Source organism: Sceloporus occidentalis, unplaced genomic scaffold (assembly GCF_023333645.1).
Source record: "Sceloporus occidentalis isolate IW3139 unplaced genomic scaffold, rSceOcc1.0.p SCAF_1, whole genome shotgun sequence".
NCBI classification, from domain to species: domain Eukaryota; kingdom Metazoa; phylum Chordata; class Lepidosauria; order Squamata; family Phrynosomatidae; genus Sceloporus; species Sceloporus occidentalis.
In genome coordinates, this window is record NW_028316981.1 from 196,880,344 (window position 1) to 196,907,378 (window position 27,035).

The window sequence follows — 27,035 nt, forward strand, 5'->3', positions numbered from 1 at the left end:
GGCACTTGGGCCTCGAAGTACCACCCTTCCGATCGTCAATACTGGCATCTTGATCACTAAGCCACTGTGTGCTGTTCATAGATGATGTTTTAAATTTTATTGTAATTAAAAAAAATGTTTTGTCCTGTGATCCGCCTTGGGTCCCTCCTCAGAGAAAGGTGACAAACAAATGAAACAACTAAATACATATTGGAGGTGGTGGTTCTTTGAGGAGAATAAGTGAGTTGAGGAAGAATTATTTATTTATTTATTTATTTATTATCTTATGTCCTGCCTTTCTCCCAATATAGAGACTCAAGAATTATTATTATTATTATATTTTCTTATAGCCTGCCTTTCTCCCAATATAGGGACTCAAGAAGAAGAAAAGGAATTACTGTATCATTATTATTATTATTATTGGCTGCCTTTCTCCCAATATAGAGACTCAAGAAAAAGAATTATTATTATTATTATTATTATTATTATTATTATTATTATTATTATTGCCTGCCTTTCTCCCAATATGGGGACTCAAGAAAAAGGAAAAAGGAAAAAGAAGAAGTAATATTATTCCTATTTTATCTTCTTGGGGCTGCCTTGTGTGAGGGGGACAGGTGAGAAGGCGCCAAAGGAGAGGGAAGAGGAAAGTGGTGGTGGAGGAGGAGGACTGGGGCTTCTTCTTCTCAGGGCTGCCTGAAGGAAGGAAGGGAGGGAGGGAAGTAGGGAGAGCCTTCTCCTCCTTGGCGGTGGCCAGAGGCCAGGTGGGGCGGAGGAGGGAGCCAGCCAGCCAGCCAGCCATCTCTCCAGCCACAGCAGCAGTGCCTGCGCCTCCCAACTTTCCCTGCTGCTGGCAAGGCTCTTTCCTTTGGCTCAGGAAGGCAGCAGCAGCAGGAGGACCAGCCTCACCTTCCCAGGTCCCCCCAGAAGAGCAGCTTCCACACCCCTCTCTTTGGAGGGGGCAGAGGAGGATGGTGTGGCTCCCTCTGCCTCCTGCTGCTCCTGGGCGCCTGGCAGCCAAGTGAGCTCCTGCTGGAGCCCAGGCAGCCAAGTGGGGAAGCTGGGGAGACTTCTCCGCCTCCTGGGCAAGGTAAGCCCCGGGCCCCTGCAGCAGGGAGACTAGCTGTCCTTTCTTTCTTTCTTTCTTTCTTTCTTTCTTTCTTTCTTTCTTTCTTTCTTGGGTGTCTTTGATTCCACCCCCTCCCCCTGCCCTCGCCAAGTTTGCAAGAAAGAAAGGAATCAAATCCAACTAAAAAATCCCAACTTTCTTCTTTCTCTCTCTCCCCCTTTACTCTAAAAGACTAAAAAAGCCTGGTATATTTCTTTTTCTATTCCTTCGTGTTGGTGTTTCTCTCCCCGCCCCACTTTCCCTTCATTTCCAAAACAGTTGTTTTCTTTCTCTTTTCCTTTCCAAGACATTTCTCTCTCCCTCTCTTTTCATTTCCAAGACATTTTCCCTCCTCTTTTCATTTCCACTATTCTTCTTCCTCTCTTTCCCTTCATTCCCAGGACACTTTTTCTTAACCTCCTTTCACTTCCACTACCTTGTTCTTCATTCCTTTTCCTTCACTCCCAAGACATTTTTCCTTCCTCTCTTTTCATTACCAATACATTTTCTTCCTTTCTTTTCCTAGACATCTTTTTCTTCCCCTTCTTTCCTTCACTCCCAAGACATTTTTTCTTCTCTTTTCATTTCATTTCCCTTCCTCTCTTCCTTCAATTCCAGTACATTTTTCTCCCTCTCTTTTCCTTCACTCCCAAGACATTTTCCTTCCTTTCTTTTCATTTCCAAGACATTTTCTTCCCTTCTTTTCCAAGACATTTTTTTCTTCCCTCTTTTCCTTCACTTCCAAGACATTTCTGTTTTTCCTCTCTCCCTTTGATTTGCTGCCCAGGCATTCCTCCTGAAGGATGAAAAGACTGCAGAAAGAAAACTTTTCCCCCTTTCCCTCCCTCACTCCTTGGCTTTTCTTTCCTCTTTGCAGACTCCTCTCTGGCTTTTACATTTGGGACACTTGTGGCATTTGCTCCCTCTTTTTCTTCTCCCTTTTCTGGAGATGTTCATGGAAATTAAACTTAAATTCAGTGGTGGCCTTAGCTTTCTCTGCCAGTTTGTAGTTTAATGTGGGTTGTTTGTTTGTTTGTTTGTTTTGGGAGGGAGATGGCCTTGCTTAAATGTTAAAATAAAATTGGCTTGCTGCATAGTAAGCAAGATTTCTCCTTCGCATCATTGTAGCAGTTGATGTGGAAGGATAGTCCCTTTAGAAACTGTTGCTGCTTTTTGTTGTCACTTCAAAATGCTTTTGTATTTTCCAGCTTAGTTGAAGCCATTTGGCATTTTGAAGTTTGAAGAGTGAAAGAATCCTGGGTTTATTGCTTGGGTTTTTTTGGCTACTTGAAAGACTCCAGCCCTCAAGGTTTAACCCTTTTGTTAATTGCATATTCTCCTTTGGAAGGAATTTTTTACTTCTGTTTACTTCTGTTATTCAGTACAGATTCAAAATACATTGCATCCATAGTAGTTTTAAAAGAAGTTACTCCCTTGCATTCAGGACATGTCCTACATTCCAACCTTTTGTCCAGGAAGAATTGCAAAATGTCCTCCATTTTGAGCATGCTTAAAAAGCATGAATTTAGATTAGTGGGTTTTTAAAGCTTTTACTTTGTCACGGCCGACCATTTTCTTGAATGTCCTACATTTTCTGGTGCTCTGTCCTCCTTTGCGGTTATGACATCTGGCCACCTTTCTTGCAGCATAAAAAAGAAGCAGGGGAGGAATGTCACAGCATCTTTGAGAGTACCTGTTTTTTTTTCTTTTATTTTAGCATGAGCTTTCAGGGATATAAACCCGTTTCAAGATAGAAAGCATATTTAGGCAACATCCAAAGTATTTATACTTGCAATCAGGGTGGTTGAAAATGTGCAGAATGGTTGAACCTCTCCCTGCTCCCAGTAATGCATTCCTGTAGGTTGGGTCTGGTATGTATTAGCAACTGTATTGCACACCACTGCATTAGCAAAGATATAGAGGGTTTTTTTCTGGTTCTAGTCAGTCTCCAAGACTAATCATGATCACACCCACGCATATATTAAATTTATACCACATCTTTCTGCCAAAAAAGAAGGTCCTCAAGTCAGCCATCAATACTAAAATATGGAATTAAAACAAAATCTTGATTCGGACCCAGCTTAAAAGCCAGTCATTTAAAAATATACATCATTAAAGCAAAGGGCTAGCATCCAAGCAGCTAGATCCCATGACACTGTGTACAGGTTGAGTCTCCTTTATCTGAAATGCTGAGGAGCACAAGTGATTTTGATTTTGAATTATTATTATTATTTTGGATTGAATATTTGCATGTACATAATCAGATATCTTGGAGATGGGACCCAAGTCCAAACATGGAATTCATTTATGTTTTGTATACACATTATACACATTGGCTGGAGGTCATTTTAAGCATAACATTTTTAATAATTTTCTGCACGAAACAATGTCTGTGTAGACTAAAACATTCCAGAGCAAAGGTATTACTCCCTCAGTCGCCCATGTGGACAATTTTGGATTTTGGAATATTTTGGTATTCTGGATAAGGGATACTCAACCTGTACTAGTTTACATGCAAAGTATGGCCGGGATGAAATTTGCCTGTTAATGAAAAGTCAACAGAACAGAAGGACAAGAGAAGGAACCAATCTAGCTTCCTTTGGTAGGGAGTTCCACAGTCTAGGGGTGTCCCCTGAGAAGGTTCTCTCTTGTGTCTTCAGATCTTTCTCTGCTGGTAGCAGATATGAGAGAAGGGCCTTTCCATACAAAATGTTTCAGTTTGGGCAAGCTCTTAAACGAGAAAGTGCTCTTTCAGATACCTGGTTCAACTTGTGCAGAGCTTTATAGGTCACTACAATTGGTTGGAGTTTGGTGCCATGACCTCCCGGGGATACCAAAATCCACAGATGATCAAGTCCCATTATATACAGTGGTATAGTAAAATAGTGTCCCTTATATAAAATAGCAAAATCAAGATTTGATTTTTGGGATTTACATATTTTTGGAATACACTTGGCCCTCCACCTTTATTGGGGTTAGAGGCACAGGACCCCCATGAATGTGGAAAAACCACAAATAACAAAAACACTATGTTTCACCTAAGAGAACACCTCTCTAGGAATCTTTAGGTCCTCCAGTGCAATTCTGTGATCAACATCTGCCAGATATTGACCACAGAATTGCACTGTAGGAGCTACAAATGCCTAGTGGGGTGTTCTGTTCTAGGAATCTCCAGATTCTTCAGTATGACTTTGGTTAAAATTAACCATAGAGTTGCACTGGAGAACCTAGATATTCCTAGAGAGAACATATTAAGAAACTCTGTGAATAATCAAAGCCACAGCGAATGCATTTTCAAGCTGTGGATAGTTGAATCCATGCATAAAGAATTCGTTGATATGAAAGGCTGTCTATAGATGACTAGTCAGTGATGTTGTTGTAACAGAGAAGTCATATATTCCACATAACCATCCCCTGTCAATAGTCTGCCTGCAGCTTTTGGGACCAGCTGTTTTATAAATGTTTTTCAAAGGCAGCCCCATGGAGAGTGCATTACAGTTGTCTCAACAGTATGTATTAAAATATGTGTATGTGTAAATATGTTCCAGATCAACTATCTCCAGGAACAGGCTAATTGTACATTAGCCTTGGCTATGAAAATGCAATCCTGTTTTGTACTAACATTTGGCAACCTGTATTTAAAACAAAATTCAAGCATGCATCCAAACTTCATACCAGAGTCTTTAAGGGTTGTGCAATCCTGATGAAGCACAGGTTCAGTCCTTCTTGCCTGATCTGTTTTATTAGCTAACTGGAAGTACCTCTGCCTTATCTGAGTTTAAGCTTCAATTTCATCTTCATCTGGTCCATTACTGACACCAGTTTGTGTGTGTATAGTTGGTCTTCCTTATCCATGGATTCAACCATTCATAGCTTGAAAATATCTCTATCTATCTATCTATCTATCTATCTATCTATCTATCTATCTATCTATCTACAGTCCGCCCTTGGCTTACGTGGGGGATCTGTTCCAGACCCCCCCCCCGCGTAAGCCAAATACCGTGCATGCTCAAGCCCCATTCAAGTCCTGAATGGGACGCACTGCCCCTTGCGCCCCGCATGCTCCTGTGTGGCTTTCAGCATATGCTGAAAGCCGCATATAGCATGCCCACGTATGACTGTAGGGGTGTGCGTGTGTGTGTGTGTGTATTCTCCAAAGCACACCTTGATTTTGCCATTTTATATAACAGACACCATTTTACTTTGCCATTTCTGTCATGGGTTATTGTCTATAATAATTGCACTTGCTTCCTGTACTCCATATAGACTCCAGATAGACTTCCAGTACTCCAGATAGACTTCTCCAATGGTTTCAGGTCTCTGTTAAATAGGATGGAGGACCAAACACAGTCCTGGAAAAAATCATGGGCCAGTAATAATGATATCAAATACAAATGGAATTGCCCCTCTAGGGACCAGAGTCACTATAAAACTGTGCCTCCAACTTCAGTCCTATGCAAAATGACTCAGAGAAATACCATGATTGATAATGCTGACTTCCAAAAGGTCCAATGGACCCAGCAAAGGCATACTTTCACTGTCCAGTTACAACAGAGATTGTTCACCAAGGTAAAGAAACTGGACTATAAAGAAACCAGGCCTGAACTGGACTATAAAGAACCAACTGGACTGAGGCCCGGTACAGATGGACAAAATGTGGTGTGGTGTCATCGTCAGTAGGGTTAGGGAGCGTGTACCATGCAAACCCTAGTACATACTGGCAGTGGCAAAATGGCAGTGCCTGTCTACACGCACCGTGCTTGTAATGTCATGAGTGCACCATTTGCGCACTTGGGCATCACAAGCGTGACACAAAAAGAACCCACTTTTTGTGGGTTCTTTTTCTGCTGGTGGGAAGCCTCGTGGTTTGGCGGCTGAGGCTTCCCTCCGACGGAAATCCAGGCGCCAGATAATCTATCTCATCCTGAACACTATGTAGCTGAGATTTAGAAAATATCTCATTATTTTCTCCTTTAAGCAAGACAAAATTCTATACATATTGAATTCAGTTAAATATACCCTCAAGTATGGGAACATACAATTAAAAAAATCCAATTCATTTTTCTTCTTGTTGTTGGGGAAGAAGGTCAGTATCCACAGTTCAGCAGTACCATTCGAAATGCTACAAAACTCAGAAACTTGCATGGCTTTGTTTTGGTTCTAATAAAGGTATTGCCCAGCTGTGGAACATAGAATTATGGCTTTAGATTAACAAACAGTCAAAGTTTAAAAAGCCCTAACATCATTTTATTTATACACCCCCCCCCCCCCCCACACACACATGAATACATTTAGTCTTCTAAATTCAGGAATGTGTGGGCAGATAGAGGATCAAGTGTGTTTGAAACTTTAAAAATCCACATGCTGCTGTAAATTGTTTATGTATCTGTATCTTGTAATGAAGTCTATTGGGACAGAATGAAGCATATTTGTTTAATTAGTATGGACAACGTCATAAGGCCTTTCTTACATTCTTTCTTCCATTCCTCCCTCTCATGTTATCACTTATACATGTGCTTGCTCAATACAGAAAACCCTCTTATGTCAACATCACTTAGAGAAACTTCAAAAATGCAGTGGTCATAGCAGAGGAGCTCAGTGAGATAAGATGTACACAGAACTGCAAAAATATTAATGATCTAAAGCTGTAGTCCTATACTAAGTTAAGTCTGAAGTCCTGTACTTAAGATCACTTACTTCAGGAGATAAAGCAATTTTAAACAGCTACAGAGGGAAAAGAAAGGATATGAAAAGAATGGAGAAAATAAAAACTTGCTATGTCCATTTATACTTTTCTCTCCTAATTACAGTGTTTCAGACTGGGAACACTACTTCAAATAACACTTCTTCATGAGACTGTAGTCTTTGGATGTTCTAAAAGTATCATCTTGCTATGTTATTGCATCCTATCATAAGCCACAGGATCTTTCTCCATGCATTTCTCCCCATTAAATCATAGCTTTTTGGTTTTTAAAGATTTCCTCAAATATCATAGGGACAACTTTCAATCCTACTATTTTGTTTGTGTGTATCTTAAGATTTCTCTGAATTATCATAACGTACTTCACTCCTACTGTTTATAATACTGTCTTCACTTATTAGGAAGATATATAATCTGTGTTGGCTGCTTTGTGTTTTGAAAGGTATGCTGCCTTGTATTGATTGTATTGTTCAAGCTCCTTCCCTGGAGGTGGATAACATAAACCTCTGCATGTATAGTTCAGCATTGGTTGTGCTATGCAAACCTTGTGTTGAATTGCAAACATTTGAATGGGCTATCAAATATGCAACCAAATGTATATGCATGTGCCCATCTGCATGTTTAATAATACATGAACAATTCTGCTTCTGCAATTTTGAACTGAAAGCAGACATTCCACATCAGGAAAAAATATCCAGTCACGCCTGTAGAACTTTTAGAGAACAGGATTGTAGCCAGCAACTTTTTCTGAATCCTTCATTAGTGTCGACTGCAAATGGATCTTGCAGGAGCTGTTCCACTCTGCATAGTGTTTCTTCTCATTTTGATCAAGAAAAGACAGAAAGCAAGGCCAGATGTCCATTTCCTTATCTCTGAAATTCCTTTGTAGTTCTAGAGCATGGTTGCCCAAAGTGCAGCTCTCCAGTTGCGGTTGGACTGCAGCTCCAAGCATTCCTCAGCACCGACTAGGGTAGCTAGATCTTCTTGGTTCACCCTTGCACAGAGCATTAATTTTCAATCTTTGGCTTTCCAGATGTTTTAGTGTTCAACTCTTACATTGCCGTTGATCATAGCTTGGACTTCTGAGAGTTGAAGTGCAAGCCATATGAGGAAAGGATGTGTTGTTTGTTGTACAGTTGGAGCAAATGCTTCAAAACTTCACTTGTTATGTGCTGCCACCATATACACTCAAAATAATATATGCTTCTTATACTGTGAATGTGGTAAGAAAGAAATGGTACTGGGTGGCCAGCAGCTGTAAATATCCATTATCCCAAGGAGAGCTTGTCTAGCAAGCCTGATCTGCCACAGCATGAATCTGGCACACTAACAGTAGAACTTTCCCATCTGTGCAAAGGGAGCCCTGTTTCTGGAATTGCTCCAGGACCTTATAGCTCATAACCAAGACTTAATCTAGTGATTCCCAAACTTTTGTCTTCCAGTTGTTTTGGACTTCAACTCCCAGAAGCCAGCTTGTCCAGAAGTCAGGAATTATGGGAGCTAAAGTCTAAGATATCTGGAGGACCAGAGTTTGGGAACAACGAAAGTTACAAACAGCTTTTCTAGAATTCAGAAACATAGTGGTGTTAGTCTGGAATATGACTTTGTAAAGGGATCTTGTGGTACTTTTGAGACTAACTGAGCAAAAGCAGTTGTAGCATAAGCTTTTACAAGCAACTGAGGAAGTAGGCAAAGTCCATGAAAGGTGCTACAAGATCCTTTTGAATATTGCTTTGCTAGAGATTTTGATCTTGTTCACACTGCATTTGAGCATGTGTTTGAGGCTGCATGGTGTGATTGCATGCAATTCTAGAATCTTCATAGTGTTTTAGACTTTGTAGTGATACCCAGATCTATATCTTTTCATCTCCAACCTGGATCCTGCAGTGCCAGTGTCTGCAGTGGCATTTGAAATAAACGCAGACTCCAGCCATACATGGAGAGAGAAATTCGAGAAGTACAAGCAGGATTCAGAAAAGGAAGGGGCACTAGGGACCACATTGCAAACATGCTATGGCTAATAGAGCGCACCAAAGAATTACAAAAAAAAGAATAAGCATGTGTTTTATAGACTACAGGAAAGCATTTGATTGTATAGATCATGAAAAGCTGTGGAATGCACTCAAAGACATGGACATGTGACTACATTTGATAGTCCTGATGTGGAATCTGTACCAAGGACAAGAGGCCACTGTCAGAACAGAATTTGGGGAAACAGAGTGGTTCCCAATAGGCAGGGGGCTCAGGCAAAGCTGCATCCTATCACCTTTCTTGTATCAGAAAAGGGAGAAGATAGGAGGAAGCATCATTAACAACCTAAGATATGCAGATGACACCATATTATTAGCAGAAAACATTAAAGAATTGGAACAGTCAATAAGGAAGGTCAAAAATGAAAGTGCAAAAGCAGGTCTGATGCTGAACATAAACAAAATAATGACTACAGAAGAAATACACAAATTCAATCTAGACAATGAGAAAACTGAAATAATTAAAGAATGCCCAATATATAGGATTAAACACTGACCAGAATGGAGACTGCAGTAAAGAAATAAGAAGGCTAGGGCCATTTACAGACCGGCCTGAAAGCCCAGCATGGTACAGAGTTAGGGCATAGCATCCTCATGACGCATGCCCAACTCCACCCCCCCCCCCAGGATGCCCTGACACCGCATGCCACTCCCCACTGCAGGTAGCATCATCACACGTTTCCGATGCTGCATCTTGATGACACAGCACTGAAGGAGCACCATATAGCCGCGCCACCACAGCTATGCTGCCCTTTCGATGGTGCAAAAAGGAACTGCTTTTTGTGGCTCCGTTTTGTACCCTTGAAAGGCTGGATTGGGGCCGCAGTGTGAGGTTGCCACAGCCCCGATCTGGCTAGGAAAGGAGCGGCTGGAAGGCACCCCTTAGGGGCAGTCTTTTGAGCCCTGATGAATGGGAAGGGCAGCTATGAAAGAATTGGAAAAGATACTGAAGAGCAAAGATATAAAACTAGTCAGAATTGTTCATGCCATTGTATTCCTAATTGCCATGTACAGATGTGAGAGCTGGATAGTGAAGGAAGCAGACAGAAAGAAAATCAATTCATTTGAAATGTGGTGCTGAAGAAGAGTACTTAGGATACCATGGACAGCCAAGAAGACAAACAAATGGGTTCTTGAACAAATCAGACCAGGGCTCTCCTTGGAACCAAAGATGATCAAGTTGAGACTATCATACGTTGGCCACATAATGAGAAGGCACAGATCACTAGCAAAAAACAATAGTGCTAGGAAAGGTAGAGGTTAAAAGAAAGAGAGGTAGACCCAAACCAGATGGATAGATTCAATCAGGGGGGTTATGGGCAGGGGCTTGCAGGATCTGGGCAGGGCAATGAAGAATAGGGATTCTTGGAGATGTCTCATCCACGGGGTCACCATGACTTCGAACTGACTCGGAGGCAGTTAACAAAACAACTGATGCGAAGACCTGGGGAAAAGCTGTGGGAGTAGGGAATCAGGACAATGCATTCTCCCCTAGACAAATTTTCCCATCGTTGGTGGAATTTGAAATAAAGCAAAAACAAAACTCAAATGAAATATTGGTGGGGTACAGACTGCCCAGAAGAGGCGCCTCCTTCTGCTGCACAGCTGCGCCGCAGCATACAAATTGTGTGGCGCATCCGCACAGCAGAAAAGGAGTTCAAAAAAGCGGCTCCTTTTTGCTGCACCACAAAGCGCCAAAGACGGTGCATATATGACATGCTAGGGTTGCAGGGCATGTGCACACGCCACCCTGAGGCAATCCTAGCACATCGTGGATGCGCCGCAAAGGGCCTGTCTGGAAAGGGCCATTCTTTGGGTTGGTGAGTAAAAGAATGTGTACATAGTGGATCCACACAACCACCCCCAGAGACAGGCAGGATGGAAGACCTAACTTCAGAGAGATTGAGTGACTGGATCTTAGGCAGAATTTTACTTTACATAATTTTGCAGTATGAAGATTTGTATGAAAAACAGGCTGCAGAGTGACAGCATGTATACAGTCAGTGGTGTTACAGTCAGGAAACTACATTCATGGATTTGATTAATATGTTCTCTCTAGGAATCTCTATGTCCCCCAACATGACTGTATAGTCATCTTTCTGGGGAAGCTGACCATGGATTCATGCTGGAGGACCTAGAGATTCCTAGAAAAGTGTTCTCTTGGGTAAGAAAAATAGCATTCACAATTTTTATTTTTATTTATTTATATTTGTGTTTTTTCCACTTTTGTGTCTATATGTATGCGTGTGTGCACACACACCTAAACCCCCCCCCCAATGTGGTGGATACTTGTACTGTGTAATTCCTGTGTATACTAGAAGACTCAAATCCAAGATACACTTCTCTGCCCTATGGGCACAGTCATTTTCCTGAGAGGAGCATATGGGGTTGGGATTCCTTGCTTGCAAACTGCTGCATCCACCTGGTGATGTTTGTTCTAGTTTGATGGAGATAGTCAGAGTAGAATCCAGTACCTTGTATGTGCTTTGACTTGGCCCCAATCAACATTTACACCTCTCAAATGACACAGCCAACATACAGTGAACACAAAAGTTATTGTTCTGTCTTGCTAGAAGATGAAAAAGTCAAAAGGAAGTGGAACAGAAACTGCAAAAGACTTAAAGAAACAATTTGAAATTTTAGGAAAGAACTGAGTTTTGGTGAGTACATCTAGGATGATGTGAAGTATATTACATCTACATATACTAATACCCCTTTTATTATTTGTAGTAATTTCTTTGATAGGTTATTATGAGATTTTAACTTGATGGCCTATAACTGTGTTTTCATGTTTATTATGCATTAATGAAATTTTGGTTGTCTTTTGCCATTGGAATTACTAACGTAGGGGTGAAACAGATGGGCAGGAAGGAGTGGCCAGAACTGCTCCCAGCTTGATCGCCCCAGGGCTGCATCGAACACACACCACATCCCAGAAGGCAACTCCTACTGCGGTCCCACACGGACCACGGCAAGGAGCAGAAAAAAGCCACTCCTTTTAGGGCCAGTTTTGGGGTGCCTTAGGCAGCCCCAGCACAGCTTCCAGGCACTCTGTGTTGTGTAAATGCTATGCCCCCAGAGCAGCTGGACACCTCCCCTGTCTGTTTCAGGCTTAAGGATGCTAGACTGCCTCCTCCTCGCACACAGGGAAGTAAGTTCCACTATGTGAAGCAACTAAATAGAACCTTTCTCAAGATTATGTCAAAAATACATTAACTGTATATAGGACAAGAGGAGTATCTCCTCCAAAGATCTTAAAACCTTGGCATGTCCAATTTGAAGACAATCCTCAAACAACCAGACGCAAAACAGTTCACAGCTTTATAGGTCATGGGCATCATTTTACATTGTTTTTAGAAACAAATCAGCAGCTAGCCAAGCTGTTGCAAGGAGTTAGACATTCCCAGTACCATTCTTGGTTAACATTCTGGTCCTGGAATCTGGAGCATTTGAAATTCCCAAGTAAGTTGGTGTAATGCTGTTTTTGTTATGCTCACTATGCATTTGAGTGAAGATGGTAATAGAATGAGACAGATAAACTTTTCCTTGTCTCTCCATTCCATTATTAAATAATAACTTAAATAAATCCATAACTTTCATAAATAATATATATTGTATAGTAACCTATAATATACTGTAATATATTAATATATATTGGAAAAATGGTCTAACCAGTGGTTCTAGGGCTTATCTACATGGATCAAATAAAACAATCTCACCTTTTTACAGTAACATACAAGACAAGTTGATTGGATATTCCTGTATGATAGAGGGCTGGACTGGATGGCCCTTGTGGTCTCTTCCAACTCTATGATTCTATGATAAGGGCTGAATCCAGGCATTTCCAGCACTTCAGGGCTTCAGTGTATGTTCAGCCAAGAAACTGGCATGTTAGATTGGGCAACTCCCTCCCTCTTCTTGTTCCTCCCACCCAAATGTCATGTTTGTTCTTGCTGTTTTTACTTTTCCCCCAGTCTTCTTGCCTGATCAGCACTGTGTTGTTTCTGGTTTTACTTCAGTGAATTTAGCACACACATTTCTTCTTCTCCCCATTCCATGCCTCCCCCATGTCATTCACTTGTGCAGAAATCTCATCCTGTCACTTGGATCATTCACTTGCTCACAGGTGCAGAGATCTGAAATGTATGTATGGGGGGTATCCATGGGAGGGAGCTCATGAGATCTCCACATAAGTGAGCAAGTGCATGATTGAAGGGGGGGAGGAAGAAAAGAGAATATGTGCACTCCATTCATTGAAGTGACAACAAAAGACAACACAATGCTGATTAGAAAAGGGGGGGGGGTTGGGGGAGAGTAAAAACAGCAAAAACAAACATGACTCTCAGGCACTCATCTCATGGCTGAACATTTTCATAATTGAAAAATACATACTTTTTTTGTGAAGTCAGAGGCTTTCATGGTCGGCATCCATAGTTTTTTGTGGGTTTTTCAGGCTATGTGGCCATGTTCTAGAAGAGTTTATTCCTGACGTTTCGCCAGCATCTGTGGCTGGCATCTTCAGAGATCTCCTTTCTCTGAAGATGTCAGCCACAGATGCTGGCGAAACATCAGGAATAAACTCTTCTAGAACATGGCCACATAGCCTGAAAAACCCACAAAAGCCATACTTTTTAATTTATTTCTCTGTAAAGTGTGTACATTTAAAATTCCCTCGTTCGCTCACTGGGGTTGCCTGGGGAGGGAGCAAGAGAACTGGTTAGCATCAAATCAGAATGGATAAAATTGATCAAACAGTAAAGGCTATTGGCTGATAGGTTGGTGCATGTTGGAAAGGAAAAATAGGGAGAGCATCAGGGGAAAATGTATGGCCAGTTAATGCCAGTATCACCTTGCTGTGTCTTTGAGTGTGTGGTGCTATCAGGGTCACTGCAGAGTGAGGCCCTTTCCCCCCCATAAGTGTACATGCGCTCTAGACACCAGTAAAATAAAGTTGGAGAGAAGAGGGATATAGTTTAGCAGTGTTTTTCATCTAGTTGCATTCTGGGTGCTCCTGACTTGGGGTCTTTTATTGGGAAATACAAATTGAGGGGCGGGGAGCATTCATTGTTGCCAAGATATTTTTGTTACACTGTGCCTTTTCTATGAAATGACTCATTTTTCCAGACTGGGGATTCTAATTTCACTTTGGCAGTGAAAATTGCCCGCTCTGTAGCCTATTGTTATTGTCACAATCCCAAATTCTTGCCTTACTATCATACAGGAAATAAATACGTATAACTTTTTAAAAGCATTTTGAGCTTTGGCTGTTATAGTTACTATTTATATAACTGTGGAGGTGTAATTTTTGGCTCATCTTACATTTTTGTACAAAAAAAGCCCTGCAAGCGTGTCCACAGGCTGTACATTGGCACTGTATTTGCTCAGCTAAGGTCTCAATGTATTTATGGTGCAATCATGCGTGTAGTTTTTTGTGGGTTTTTCAAGCTGTGTGTATTAAACCCCCATGTGTTCAGTAATGTTTAGTCTTAGGTAAGTGTATATAGGATTGCAGCCTCAAGTTTCCAAGCACTTTTCAGTTGCAGCTTATTAATTTTCAAAATTAAAAAATAACTGCAGGTGTACCTGAGTTAACAAAGTAGATGTATTCTGGGCATCACTTTTTAACAGAAAATTTGGTACCAGAGGCGGAAAAAACATGAAGAATAGGTATACATTCCTACACTAAATAAACCAAACAAAAGCAATTAGAAATGTTTCAGCATATTTTTATCCAAAACTATTAATATATTCATATGATATGAAACAACCAAGTAAAGTAAGCTTTATATAGGTAAACAAAAACATTTTGAATCTTTTTTTTTATTTTAACTTTGCATAACATACAAATATATAAAGCCATGCAGATTTATACATAAAGAAATGGAAAAATATTTGTAAGCTGAGTACATCTAATGTGAGGGCATGATAACCTCTTTTAATTGATATTTGACAATACTTTCTGTCATCATCCGTTATTTAGTTCTTTGTGCGTGGCGAAGTCATTTTTCTATTGAGTCTCTTGTTGCTTTACTTCAAGCAGTCGGGTGGATAAGGGATTTTTTTTTATTCCCAAAGTTTATTCACTTTTTCCCATTTTTTTTAAAGTTCTGATCTGTTTTCTCATTAATCATCATGATTATTTTGTCCATCTCCTTCAGTTCGATTACTGTAATCAGCCATTCTTCCAATAGGTTATTATTCCCCCCTTTCCAATATTTAGCGAATACTAGGCGATTACTAAATACAATATAACATCTAATTCATCTCACCATATTTTCTCTTTAAGATCAACTGTGATATTTAGTAAATACAGTTGGGGTTTCAATCCTAATTTACATTGAAAAGTATTCTGAATTTTTCTGTGTACTCTTTCCCAAAAACTTTTTGCAACTTTGCAATCCCACCACATGTGGAACAATGATGCCTCGTTTTCTCCACATTTCCAGCAATTACTTTCCTTTAAATTTTTGATTTTAGCCAATTTTGATGGAGACATGTGCCATCTATATAGCAGTTTATAGTAGTTTTCAATTAGGTTGGCACTTTTGGTAAATTTCATATCTTTTTTCCATACGCTTTCCCAGTTATTTAATGGAATCGGTTCTTTAATGTCCTGCATCCATTTGACCATTGTAGCTTTCACCAATTCACCTTCGAATGCAATATCCAGTAAGATTTTATACACCCTTGTTATCATATGAAAAACATTTTGAATCTTCTAGTGACCACTGAATTCCTGAATACATCCAGTTTGTCTTTCACGAGCCTCCATTTTTCTTATGATTTCCATTTTCGTGGTAACAGTTATAGATCTATGCTTTTTAACATCAGGGGAGAAGTAGATGGTGAGACAGCCTTATCTTCTATTTCTTTTCTTTCTGTTTCACTGTTTAACCATACTCACTAAGGGATTTTGGAGAGAGCTGCTGTTTAGTTCACCTGTTGTAGGCAGGTGCACAGAGCTATAGTAGGATTGACTAAAGTGGAATGCCATTCTTTCCCAGCTCAAGCTTTGTTGGTTCCATTGTTTACTGCTTATATGCTGCTGCAATCCAGCACTAAGTCTCTTCAGTGCTCCTTCACCATCTAAGGCCCTGTGCAGACCAGCACTTTGGGCCACTCTGGGTGCAGAGTCTACACAATGCACGCCCCAGCTCCGCCTCTCAGGGAGCTGTGATGCCTCGTGCTGCACCACAAAGTGTGTGGTGTCACAGTGCCCCTCTGGCACCACATCCGCATGAGACAAGCGCTGATGGAGTCAGCCTGACCTCACTTAAAAGAGAATTCCACAGTCAAGCTGCTGCTACAGAAAAAGCCCTGCTGTGTGTTCCCACCAGCTTGGCCAGACAGGAAGTTGTGATGCACACCAGGGCCTTACTGTGGGTTTCAAGCAGGTGATATGAGAAGAGCTGGCCTTTCAGACATGCTGTCCCCAAGCTATGTAGGGCTTTGTAGGTCAAAACCAGTACCTTGCATTGAATTTGCTAGGGAGCAAATTGGAAGACAGTGCAGTTCTTGAAGGTGGGTGTTACAGAGTCTCTTAACATGCATATTGAAAACCACTCTTGCTGCTGCCTGCAGCTTCCAAACACATTTCAAGGACAGCCTTGTGTAGAGTGCATTGTAGTAATCTAATCAGGAGGTAACTAAAGCATGAACTACTCTGGCCAGATCTAATTGACATGGGAAAGGGTACAGTTGGCACGCCCGTCAAAGCTGAGCATAGGCACTGCTGGCCACCACAGCCACTTGAAATTCCAGGAGCAGCTTTGGATCTGAGAGCTCCCCTACATCCTGTGCTCCAGTTATCAAGTGGCCCAGGAACCAGGTGGCTGGAGTACAAGAGTTGTTAGGTAAGTAATCTCGTCCAGGTTATTCACAGATTATCCAAACAAGATAGAGAAGCAAGAAGGTGGTTTTCAGCTGGTACAGAAGTCATTACAGCAAATTAGTACTTCTGATACACGAAGCCAGCAAGCAGTATACAGAGTCATCAATTGTAGTCAGTCTAAGATTAAGAATACACATACACTGAAGAGTGTTGCCAGTCACCTAAATCAGATAGTTGCAAGCAACAAATACATGAAGAGCTGCTGGGAGATTTATAGGTAGCTGTCTCAAGACACCAGGTGCATAATTAATCATTGTCACATATTTAACAGCCACCATGATTGTTGTAATCTCTCTCCTTTTGATGACCTGAAAAGTGTGTTTTCAGTGTCTTTCACCTCCCGCTGGAGAGCATGGCTTCTCCAGACCTCTGACTCAGAGAGGCCAAAGTCATCAGGAGCTGTAAATTCCCGGACATCTGATTCCCCTGAGTCTGAACTTTCCAACTCCAGAAAGTAAGTTATGATAGCCCCATTCAAAACAGGCTGCAGTCTCAATCCCAGGTTAGTTTTCCTTCTGGCCAAACAGTGCATCCATCTTGTCTGGCTTCAGTTTGTTCACCCGCATCCAGTCCTGTATTGCTTCCAGACAATGATTCAGGATTTCCACAGTCTCCTTCCACATCAGTTGTAGATAAGAGAGCTGGGTGTCTTCAGTAAATTGATGACACTCATCCACAAAATTCCAGATGACCTCCCACATCAGCTTTATCTAGGTTTTTAAAAGCATAAGCCACAGTACTGAACCCTGTGGAACTCCTGTGGAACTGGCCAAAAATTTGGATACCAGTCCCACAGCACCAACTTCTGGGAATGTGCAGCTAAAAAAGACTGGAATCGCTGCAGAGCAGTTCCCCAAAGTGCCATATCAGCCAAAGAGGCCAGAAGGATACCATCACTGATAGTATCAAGTGCCACTGAGATATCCAGCAGGACCAAGAAATCCTAGTGCAGGTCATCCACCAACATGGCCAAGGCTTCTGTCCTGTAACCAGGCTCGAGGCCAGATTAACATGGGTCCAGGTAATCCATTTCTTGGAATTGTCTTGCCACCACTTGATAAGGTTTCTTGTCCTGTAACCAGACCTGAACCCAGATGGAAATGGATCCAGGTAATCCATTTCACTAAGACATCTAGGAATTGTGCTGCCACCTGGAACAGATATATACACACATACATACTGTAGTTTCCACCACCCAATTGGGCAGCCTTCCTCTGGCAGTTTTAATCAACAAAGATGGACATGGGCCTAACACACAAGTGCTTGACCTCATATCCACAAGGAACTTGCCCATTAAAACTGGGTGGTACATGCTTCATTTACCTTCTAAGACCCTACCTTCATTGTGAAATCCAAGTAGCATATTAATCACAGTATATTTCTGTGGAATCTCCAGTATTCTTTGAGAATTGTACATCTCCAAATATTGCAGCAAGCCTCCCACCCAGAGGGACCAGCCTGGGACACTGACTCCTGGACTCCTTTCCCCACTCATTCTACCGAGCCAGGCAATTACAAGTCTCAGCATTCATTTCCATTGGCAGCTGGGAGTTGCAATCTAACAGCACTTGGAGCATCAGAGAGTTTTGAACCTTGGCTTATGGATCCTTGCTTGGCTTCTAGTTTCTTTATATGACTGAGAAGTAGGAGATTATTGCACTGCAATTGTAAACTGCCCTAGTTGTGTTGCATGTAGGGGTGGGATATAAATAAATTTTATTATTATTATTATTATTATTATTATTAATTCACCTGTGGAACATGGGATTTAAAAGTCAAAGACAGACGTTATCACACATCCCATTCTTAAAAAACTGTGCGAGAATCCCAGAGAAGTGCAGATTGTATACGGGATGCATACTGCCCTGCTATGGGGGAGTGAGATAAAATTCGTCTTTGACTGTTAAATCCCACATCTGTCCCATGGGCAAATTGGCAGTGCGGTAATTTCCGTAATAACCTCATATTTAACTCCCAATTTGTAGACATTTTTTGTGCATAGGGCATTATCATTTCCTTTTTAGCTTCCAATTTGTAGACATTTTTCTGAGTGGGATAGAATTCTCAGGTCAAATATGCCAGGGAACATGGGAAATGGTGTGTTGTCACCACTTTGTAGTGTAATGTGTAACTTAGGCCACTGTACTGAGCGAGCCAGAAATATTTGCCTTTGGATACTTGTAGTTTTGTGCAATTTGATATTACCATTTTTATTATTTGGTTATGTTTTTATGCTATGTGGTATGGAGATGATATGGTAAGAGTCTTCCCTTAGGATAGGCCTTTAAAGTTTCTTCAAGTCCTGTGATAAATTGAACCATTTTCTGCATCTTAGATCAAGTTAAGAGTTGACTGTGATTGTAAAGAAAACAGGGCTCCTTGAAAAAGAATGGCTGTTCTTTCTGTTTACATTTCTAAGCATTTAGATTTTCTTTGTTTATCTCCATGATAAAGCTGTGTTAAAAGAAGTAGGAGGGTTGTTAGGTCATCCACACAATTTCATCATTATTTCATAACAAATAAATGTTAGCGCTGAAAATAGGTCATAGCCTTTTACCTCACACTCCCAATAGAATATGAAAACCATCTACTCTTACGTTAGTCATTTCTCTTTCCTTATATCCTCATCTTAAATGAAATAAATTGCTTTATCGAAGATAGCCTTTAAAGACAAATACTTGACCCTTGTTTGGTTGAAGAATTCTGGATTACTGTGATTGCTATGCAGTGTTTTAAACTTGCAGTTATTCTTCCTTTGAACCAGAGCATAAAAATAAAAGCAGAGTTAGTATAGTGATTAATAGCCCATTCCTGTACTATAAGTACTGCTGAGTCCAGTGGCATTTATTTCCTAAGTGTAGCTCTGGGCAATGAGCCAAAGAAGGCCCTGGTTAAAGTTTTACTTTTGCCACAAATTCACTAGATGACTTTAGGCAGCCTACTGTCTCTAAACCTTAGACCTCCTCTGTAATATGCAGATAATAATAGTGCCATAGTTTACATGGCTATTATAAGAATGGCTGGTATGTGGAGTGCTTTGAGCTCTTAGGAAAATGCCGCTACTACTATTACTGCTGTTGCTAGTCTTATTTGTATATTTCTGTCATGTGACTGCAACATACATGTCATTATGATTGCTATTGTGAAACATTACAAAGGTTTTCTTTATCAGGGTTTTACTGTTCTGAATGATGCCATATAGCCTGGCACAGACACAATGCTGCCCATTCTCCTAACCATAGTTAGAAGACTGGCCATGACTTCAGTGTTTTTATTACTTCCTTTCTCTAGAATTTTCTACCTTTTCGTTTCTGAAATTAACTATATAGCCTGAATTTAACTATATAGTTAAAACTGTAATTGTATACTGCAGTTTCTAACTGAGTGTCATTGGTGTACATGTACTCTGGTGATAATTTGCTCTAAAACAGGAAGGGAGGGGAAAATACCCACGTGACTCAGCGTGTAAACTCACTGATTTCTCCCAGTCACTTAACTTGGATGTTTAGGCAGTGTTCTATCAGCTCTGATTCTATATGGCACAGAATCTCTTACTTAAATGTTCACATAGGATATAAATTGCTACACAGGCAGTTGTCACTTTGTTTTAAGATCCTCCCAACTCTTGCCACTTGCAAGGTGGGATGGATAGGTTTAAATCATGTTTCAAGAATGTTATATTGGCGCGTTACAGATGGGCGCAAGAGGCGCCGTCATTGCGCCGCGATTACGCATGAGGGGCGGCGGTTCTAGATGCGCCTTGCCCCTCGCGCGTAATCGATACATCAAAATGGCGGCACACTATACAGATGGGCGCCACTATCTTGACGTAGCGGACGCTCTGCGTCCGCACATCCCAACCCGGAAGAGACGTTGCGAGTGCGCGCTTTGGCACTTGCGATGTCTCTTCCGGGTTGCCAGAAGGAGCGCGATTTCCGCGCTCCTTTTTTGCAGCGCGGAGGAGTCACGCGGTTTGGCTGCTGCGGCTCCTCCATGCTGCAACCGGCAGCGGCCCAAGACCGCCCCTTTTGGGCGGTCTGTAACGGGCCCTAGTTTTTACCATGGGAGAAAAATTTTATCATGGGTTTTGTTTTTTGTTTTTACCATGGGAGAAAATACTACATTGAGGCTATATATTAGATTTTCCTCCCTTCAAAATAAGCTTTTTTTTAAAATCACATTTTAGCATACAGTCGGCCCTCATCATTCATGGGTTTCAGATTTGTGATTTTGACTATTTGTGACTTTGTAGCTGCTGCTTAACAAGATCAACCTCTTTACCCCCCCTCCTCCTTCCTCCCATACAGCCAAAACCAAAACCGTACATTCCCCTGCTTTGCCAAACTTTGCATTCTTCTCATTTCCTTACCTTTGAATCCGATGTTTGCAGCCGTCCAAGGGAGGATCCACCTTCTCTCCCCTCCTCCTCCTTCCCCTCTCTCTCAGCCAGATGAAAGCAACACTGTACCTTTCCTTTGCGATGATGACTGCAAACATTGGGTTCAGAGTAAAAAGACTTTGGAAACGAGGAGAATGCAAAGTTTGTCAAAGTGGGGAAGATATAGTGTTCCTTTAGTCTGCCTAGAAGGGAAGAGGAGGAGGAGGAAGAAGTGAAGGAGAGAAGATGGATCCTTTGCAGTCATGGCTGCTACATCAGATTGAAAATGGAAGCACTTTGGAAATGTGGGTGAAGCTATGTGTTTCAAGGCTGCAAACAGACTTAGGGTTGGTTCTCTTGGTGGGAGGACTCTTTTATCATTCATGGTATTTCTACTTTTGCGGAGGTCTTTGGTCCCTTGCCCCCACGAATGTGGAGGGGTGACTGTATTTCAGTTTCATGACTAGTTAAAACAGTGCACACTGCAAAACCAGACGGTTAAAATATGATAATCTTCAAATATATCAGGTCTCTTTCCTTTTTTTGTGGAACAAATGCCCCCTCTTTTCATTTTATCAAAAAACACTCACTCAAAGGCGAACTCCACCTGTATTGGAATCTAGAGCTTCTACTCTAACTTATTTCCCTACACAGCATGTGCTACTTTGGTATTCTGCACAACCTATTTAGCTACTACAACACTCTTGCCTGATTATAAAAGGTCACCATTCTGTGCTATGGCTTAAATGAAAGCAGTGTCATAGATCAGAGAGTGTTTTATGAGTGGAAAGGAGGAAAGCAGTAGCAGCCATCACCAGTCTTTCTAAACCATAAAAAGGGAAAGAGAAGGTATGAGTGAACAGTTAACAAGGTAGTGTGATAGACAAAAGGTCTCTGAAACATCTCTGTTTTTGAAAATTACATGATTATCCCAGATTCCAAAGCAAGGAAAACGAAACGATTGAATTGAATTATATTCACAAATTTCAATCCATTAGCGGAGGTATGATCGAGGACAGTGGTTTCATGACACACTACATATATTAATACAAGAGGCATTGCTATTGCAAATATAACAAAAGGAATATTCTTAGAGAGAGTTTTGAATCCTGGGAAACTGACTTTTGGTAAACAGGTTTATTGCTTTCACACATCAACACTAGTTGACCAATGTAAAAATCTAAAAGCCAGGAAAATCTTACACAGCTCTTTGAAAATTCAGGACAAGGGTCATGATTTGCATCTATCTGGGTCCTATTACATTCTATCCCATTCCTACAACTGTATAAATATGTAGTTTTTTGTGGGTTTTTTGGGCTATGTGGCCGTGTACTGGAACAGTTTATTCATGACATTTCGTCAGCATCTGTGGCTGGCATCTTCAAAGAGTGAAATGTCAGGAATAAACTCTTCCAGAACATGGCCACATAACCCCCCAAAAACTACAAAATCTATGGATGCCAGCCGTGAAAGTGAAAATAAAAATGTTAGTCTTAAAGAGGCTGTCAAATTTCCTTTTTCTTCTTTTCTCCCTCTTTCTTCTTCCTTTTTACAATGGAGGATGTGTATGCCAATTTGGCTTTTAGCCTGAAGTATTTAATGCCTTAATGTCTATATTATTGCCTACATTACATGGTACTATTACACCTAATTACTATGTAATAAAAGATTTTGGATGACAAATTGAAAAGAACTTGCAGCAGGAAATACCTTAAGGTTCAATCAGTAAAACATTAGATCTCTATTTCATTGAGAGTCAATAGTTGTATTCCTGATTATTTAACTGTCTAAGATGCTTCAACTGATTATTAAGGTTGTGGAGGCCACATCTCACATATATCATTGCAATCTACTTTGCAGTTGTGCTGAAGTCAATAGGTTTTTCTATGTAAAGTGCGCCCTTGGCTTACGCAGGGGATTCGAATGGGTCGCGCCACCCCTTGCACCCCACGTGCTCCCACACAGCTCTGCACAGGTTTGAGCGTATGCTCAAATTCACGTATAGCACACCTGCGTATGACGCGGGCGGACTATACTATAAATATATTCAGAATGTGTTCCTTCATGTTGAGTGGCAGTTGGGTTGGGTTTACACTTGAATATGTTGTTAGTGGCTGCGATCCTATGGAATTAAGGCATGAGAAAGACCGCCTGAAAATGGTGGTCTGCAGGTGCCTGTTTTAACTCCAGAGGGATGCTGCAGCCACCAAACTGCATAACATCCCTCTGGAGTAAAAAGAACCCGGTTCTTCCAGGTTCTTTTTGCAGTGCCACGGTTATGTCGTGAGTGCACCACTGGTGCACTTGTGATGTAAGCGATGCACAGTGACATCAAGACATCAAGATGGCGGCACCTGTGTGGACTGGATGCCACCATTAGGCTGCCGCCTTTACACAATAGGGTTCCGGTCTGTGCAGTTGCTGAGCAGTCCGGAACCCTAGTATCACCGCTACCACGTCACTTTTGGTTCATCTGTCTCAGGCCTAGGTCAGTTATAATACATTCTAAAGGTGATTAATCAGAAGTAAGTCAGAAGGACATTCTCTCAAACTGGTTGTGTATACCATTACAGTCTTAGCCATCCTCTAAAGATGGATCAGAGGTTTCTCTTGGTACAAAATATAGCAGCTGTCTGGATGATGGTAAGGACTAGGCAAACAGAAGACATAACCTTGTTTTATACCAACTGCAGTCGTTGCCAGTAAGCGTCCAATGTTTTCAAACAGCTTTAAAGCTCTAAATGACAAGATCATTTTTAGTCATACAGTCCTAGCCTGCACATTACAATCAATGTCAGCAGTCATTTCAAGTGGCCACCTTTGAAATATGTTGTGTCTTCTTGATAGTGAACCCGGCATTAGAACCTCCTTCTGACTAACATGTCCCTTGCCTCTTCTAGAGATGTGAAGGCCTGGATAAACTGAGAGAAAAATTTTTCGGACAATTTTTCACAAGAATCATTTTTCAGTCGAAAAATTGAAAAAGTTGGGAAGTGGAAAAGAGACTTAATGAAACAATGGCCCACTACAGATGGGCCATAAGCGGCATGGCAGCAGCAAAACTAGAGCTCAGGAAGACAGAGCAACTGCACACTCCTGAGCCCTAGTCTGTGCCAGCGCCACCATCATGGTGGCCTCTTGTCCACATAGGGGCCACCATGATGACGTGCGCGACATGCAGCATCTGCATGTCGCGTACAGGAAGCGGTGTCATAGGGCTGCATCGCAGCCCTTATGACACTGCAAAGAGGAAGCTACTTTAGGCAGCTTCTTCCTGGCAGCAGATTGTTGGCGCAGCCATTACACGGTCATGCCAGTGATCCAGCGGAGAAAGGGGCTGCCCCTTTCTCCTCTGTAGGGTTAGGGTGCTGGCCGACATGAGGCCGCAAGGGCACCTCTTTTCCTGGCCAAAGGGAAGCGGCATTTTGCTGCTTCTCTTTGGTCTGGAAAAACACCGGATTGGGGCCACAGGGCTGCATGTGTAGTTACTGTGGCCCCAATCCAATGCTTCCAGGGGCGGCATAAAGCCGCCCCTTACCGGGCTGTCTGTACAGCCCCAGTATCTCTTTTGGAATGAGGGAAAACATTTTTAAGATTAGGTTTTATAATTCTAAATTCCAGAAAATAATAATATGAGAGTGGTCTTCATTGCTTGTGATGGTAATGGAATATTGAAGAATTCAGTGTTTTATTTTACAGTATTTCCAAATACAGTATGCTGCTGATTTAGTTCTTAAGATTGAGACTATAATGTCACTGTTTCTGTCCAAATAATATATACCCAAAAGTATACCAGTATAGGAATTAGCATGGTTAATTCTCTCACATTTTAGTATGACCAGATATTCAGAGCTCTCTGAGGCCCTTGTTTTTGACCTGGAGAATGCATTGTCCAAACCACTTCCACCATGCATGTAGACGTATGATGCAGAACTGAAAGTGTAACCATAATGATTGGCTTGCACTCAGCCTCTCTGTCTAGCATTCACTTTCTGTTTCCCTGGTTTATGGTTTGTCCTTAAGTCCATCAAGAATGATTTAAGATAAATTCTATTTTTTTCCTTTAAAAATATTTTTTGGGGTACTTCCAGACTGCGCTGTGTAGTAAAGGGTTGGTGGTGAGTGGGTTGTTACAATATTTCTTACTTCTGAACATAACGAGTGGGTGATGTGCCTAGATGTACAACCAGCATCTAGACAGCAGATATATAGGATTCACATAACATCATTTCCCCCTATTTCTTTTGTAGCCCATTGCTTTAATACATTTCAATCAACAGTACTTTAGAAGCATTTTGATAGTAATTGGCTTACTAATAGTCCATAACAATGCCTTTTCCCTGATCTTTCACAAAAATATCTATTCAGGATTTGACTGATGTCATGTAGAGTATAATGCGCGATGAATACAAACTGTAGTCATGTAAAAAAAAATTGTGAATTATTAGCAGCATGCTTTTATAGATAAACAAAGAGTATTTATAGATAAAAAAAGAAGTTCCAGGAAACCTCCAGATTTGTTAGGTGATTTAAGAGTGTGCTAGAGAAATGTTATATACATATGTACAAGACAGCCTTGTATATGCCAAACAGTTTCTATAAGGTATTTGCTGGGGGGGGGGGGGGGGGCAAACAAAATACTATTTCTGTTTCCAGTGTAAAAAAAATATTGTTTTCTGCACATGGACACAGAAAACCATGTGCAAATTTTGCACAGAACAAGTCGCAAACTATGAATAGTCTTTAAAAACTTCTCAGTTTGAAAGACTATGTTAGAGCAGAAAGAAAATTGCTAAAATTACACATTGTTCTTTTAAGATCAAAGTTAGTCAAGAATTTCATCCATGTTGAGGAGGTACGCAGAACTGTTTTCCCACCTCCATCAATCCACTGACTTTCCTTCAATTTAAGCTAGTGTTTAAATGCAAGGCTGTTCTAAGAGTACAGCTAAAATATAAATATAAAATATAAAGCTTGATTCCTTCAAGCACCAGGTCCAGCTGGAGGGTGAAGAGCCACACAGCTAGTGCACGGGGCTTTAGGGCCATGGCTGCTGCCATCTGCCATGGACCTTCCATGCCCTCCTCCATAAGCTAGGCTGCTGGCTGCCACCAAGTCACCATGCCAAAGGTGAAAGCAGTGGAAGACCAGGCTGGCCACCCTGAGCTCTTGAAAGCACCCCACCTCTTTGGGTGCCAAATCTGGTGGGAAGCCCAGCTGCACGGAGCCACGTGCCTCTCTCAGCCAAGAAAGGAGTCATTATTTTCTTTCTTGGCTGAGAGGTGCATGGCTTCATGCAACTGGGCTGTCCGCACCTGTCTTGAGGATGAAAGGGGATGGAAATGCCTTTCTTGGCTGAGAAGGGTCTGTGGCTTCATGCAGCTGCTGAAAAAGGGAAGCAAAAGGAAGGATGGAAGAGCCAGGTGTTGCCATCATTGTCAGAGAACTCTGGTGCCACATTTGCAAAGTACAAATCCCAGGATTCCATAGGATGGAACCATGACAATTAAAACTGTGTCAAACTGTATTAATTCTGCTTTGTAGCAGCAGTCCTGGACTCCATAGTCAGTGGGAATATACTCCGAGGACATTAGGATGGCCACTTTAGGAAACCTTTACTTCCAATACATTTGTTAATACAGGAATTCCATTTAGAAGATCTGGGAAATCTCTAGGAATATATTTGAATATGTATAAACAGACAAGAAAGGACTGTTTATTTAGTGTCTCTATTGCCTTTCCTCAAGGACTTTGGGTGAGCTGCCATATTTGTTTAGTTTTTTTTTTAATTTGTACTCACAGTAGGTCTCTAATCTTGTTTTCTTCATGAAATAATTCTCAGAATTTGAGCTAAAAAGGTTGGCTTTGATGCTGAAATAGTGCAGTTATTCTGCAAAAGTTACTGGACAATGAACAAAAAGCTTCTGCTTCCTTTAAGTGTGCTTCCC

At 41.3% G+C, this 27,035-nt stretch overlaps 1 protein-coding gene across 1 annotated transcript in view; it reads left to right on the forward strand.

Moving 5' to 3' along the window:
* Positions 1 to 837: 837 nt before the first annotated feature.
* The window catches only part of LPAR1 (lysophosphatidic acid receptor 1), a 70,528-nt gene continuing 44,330 nt past the window's right edge, over positions 838 to 27,035 (forward strand). Inside the window, exon 1 of the mRNA XM_089488243.1 lies at positions 838 to 1,069. The gene's annotated coding sequence lies outside the window, so the exon portion shown is untranslated. The remainder of the gene's footprint in view (positions 1,070 to 27,035) is intronic.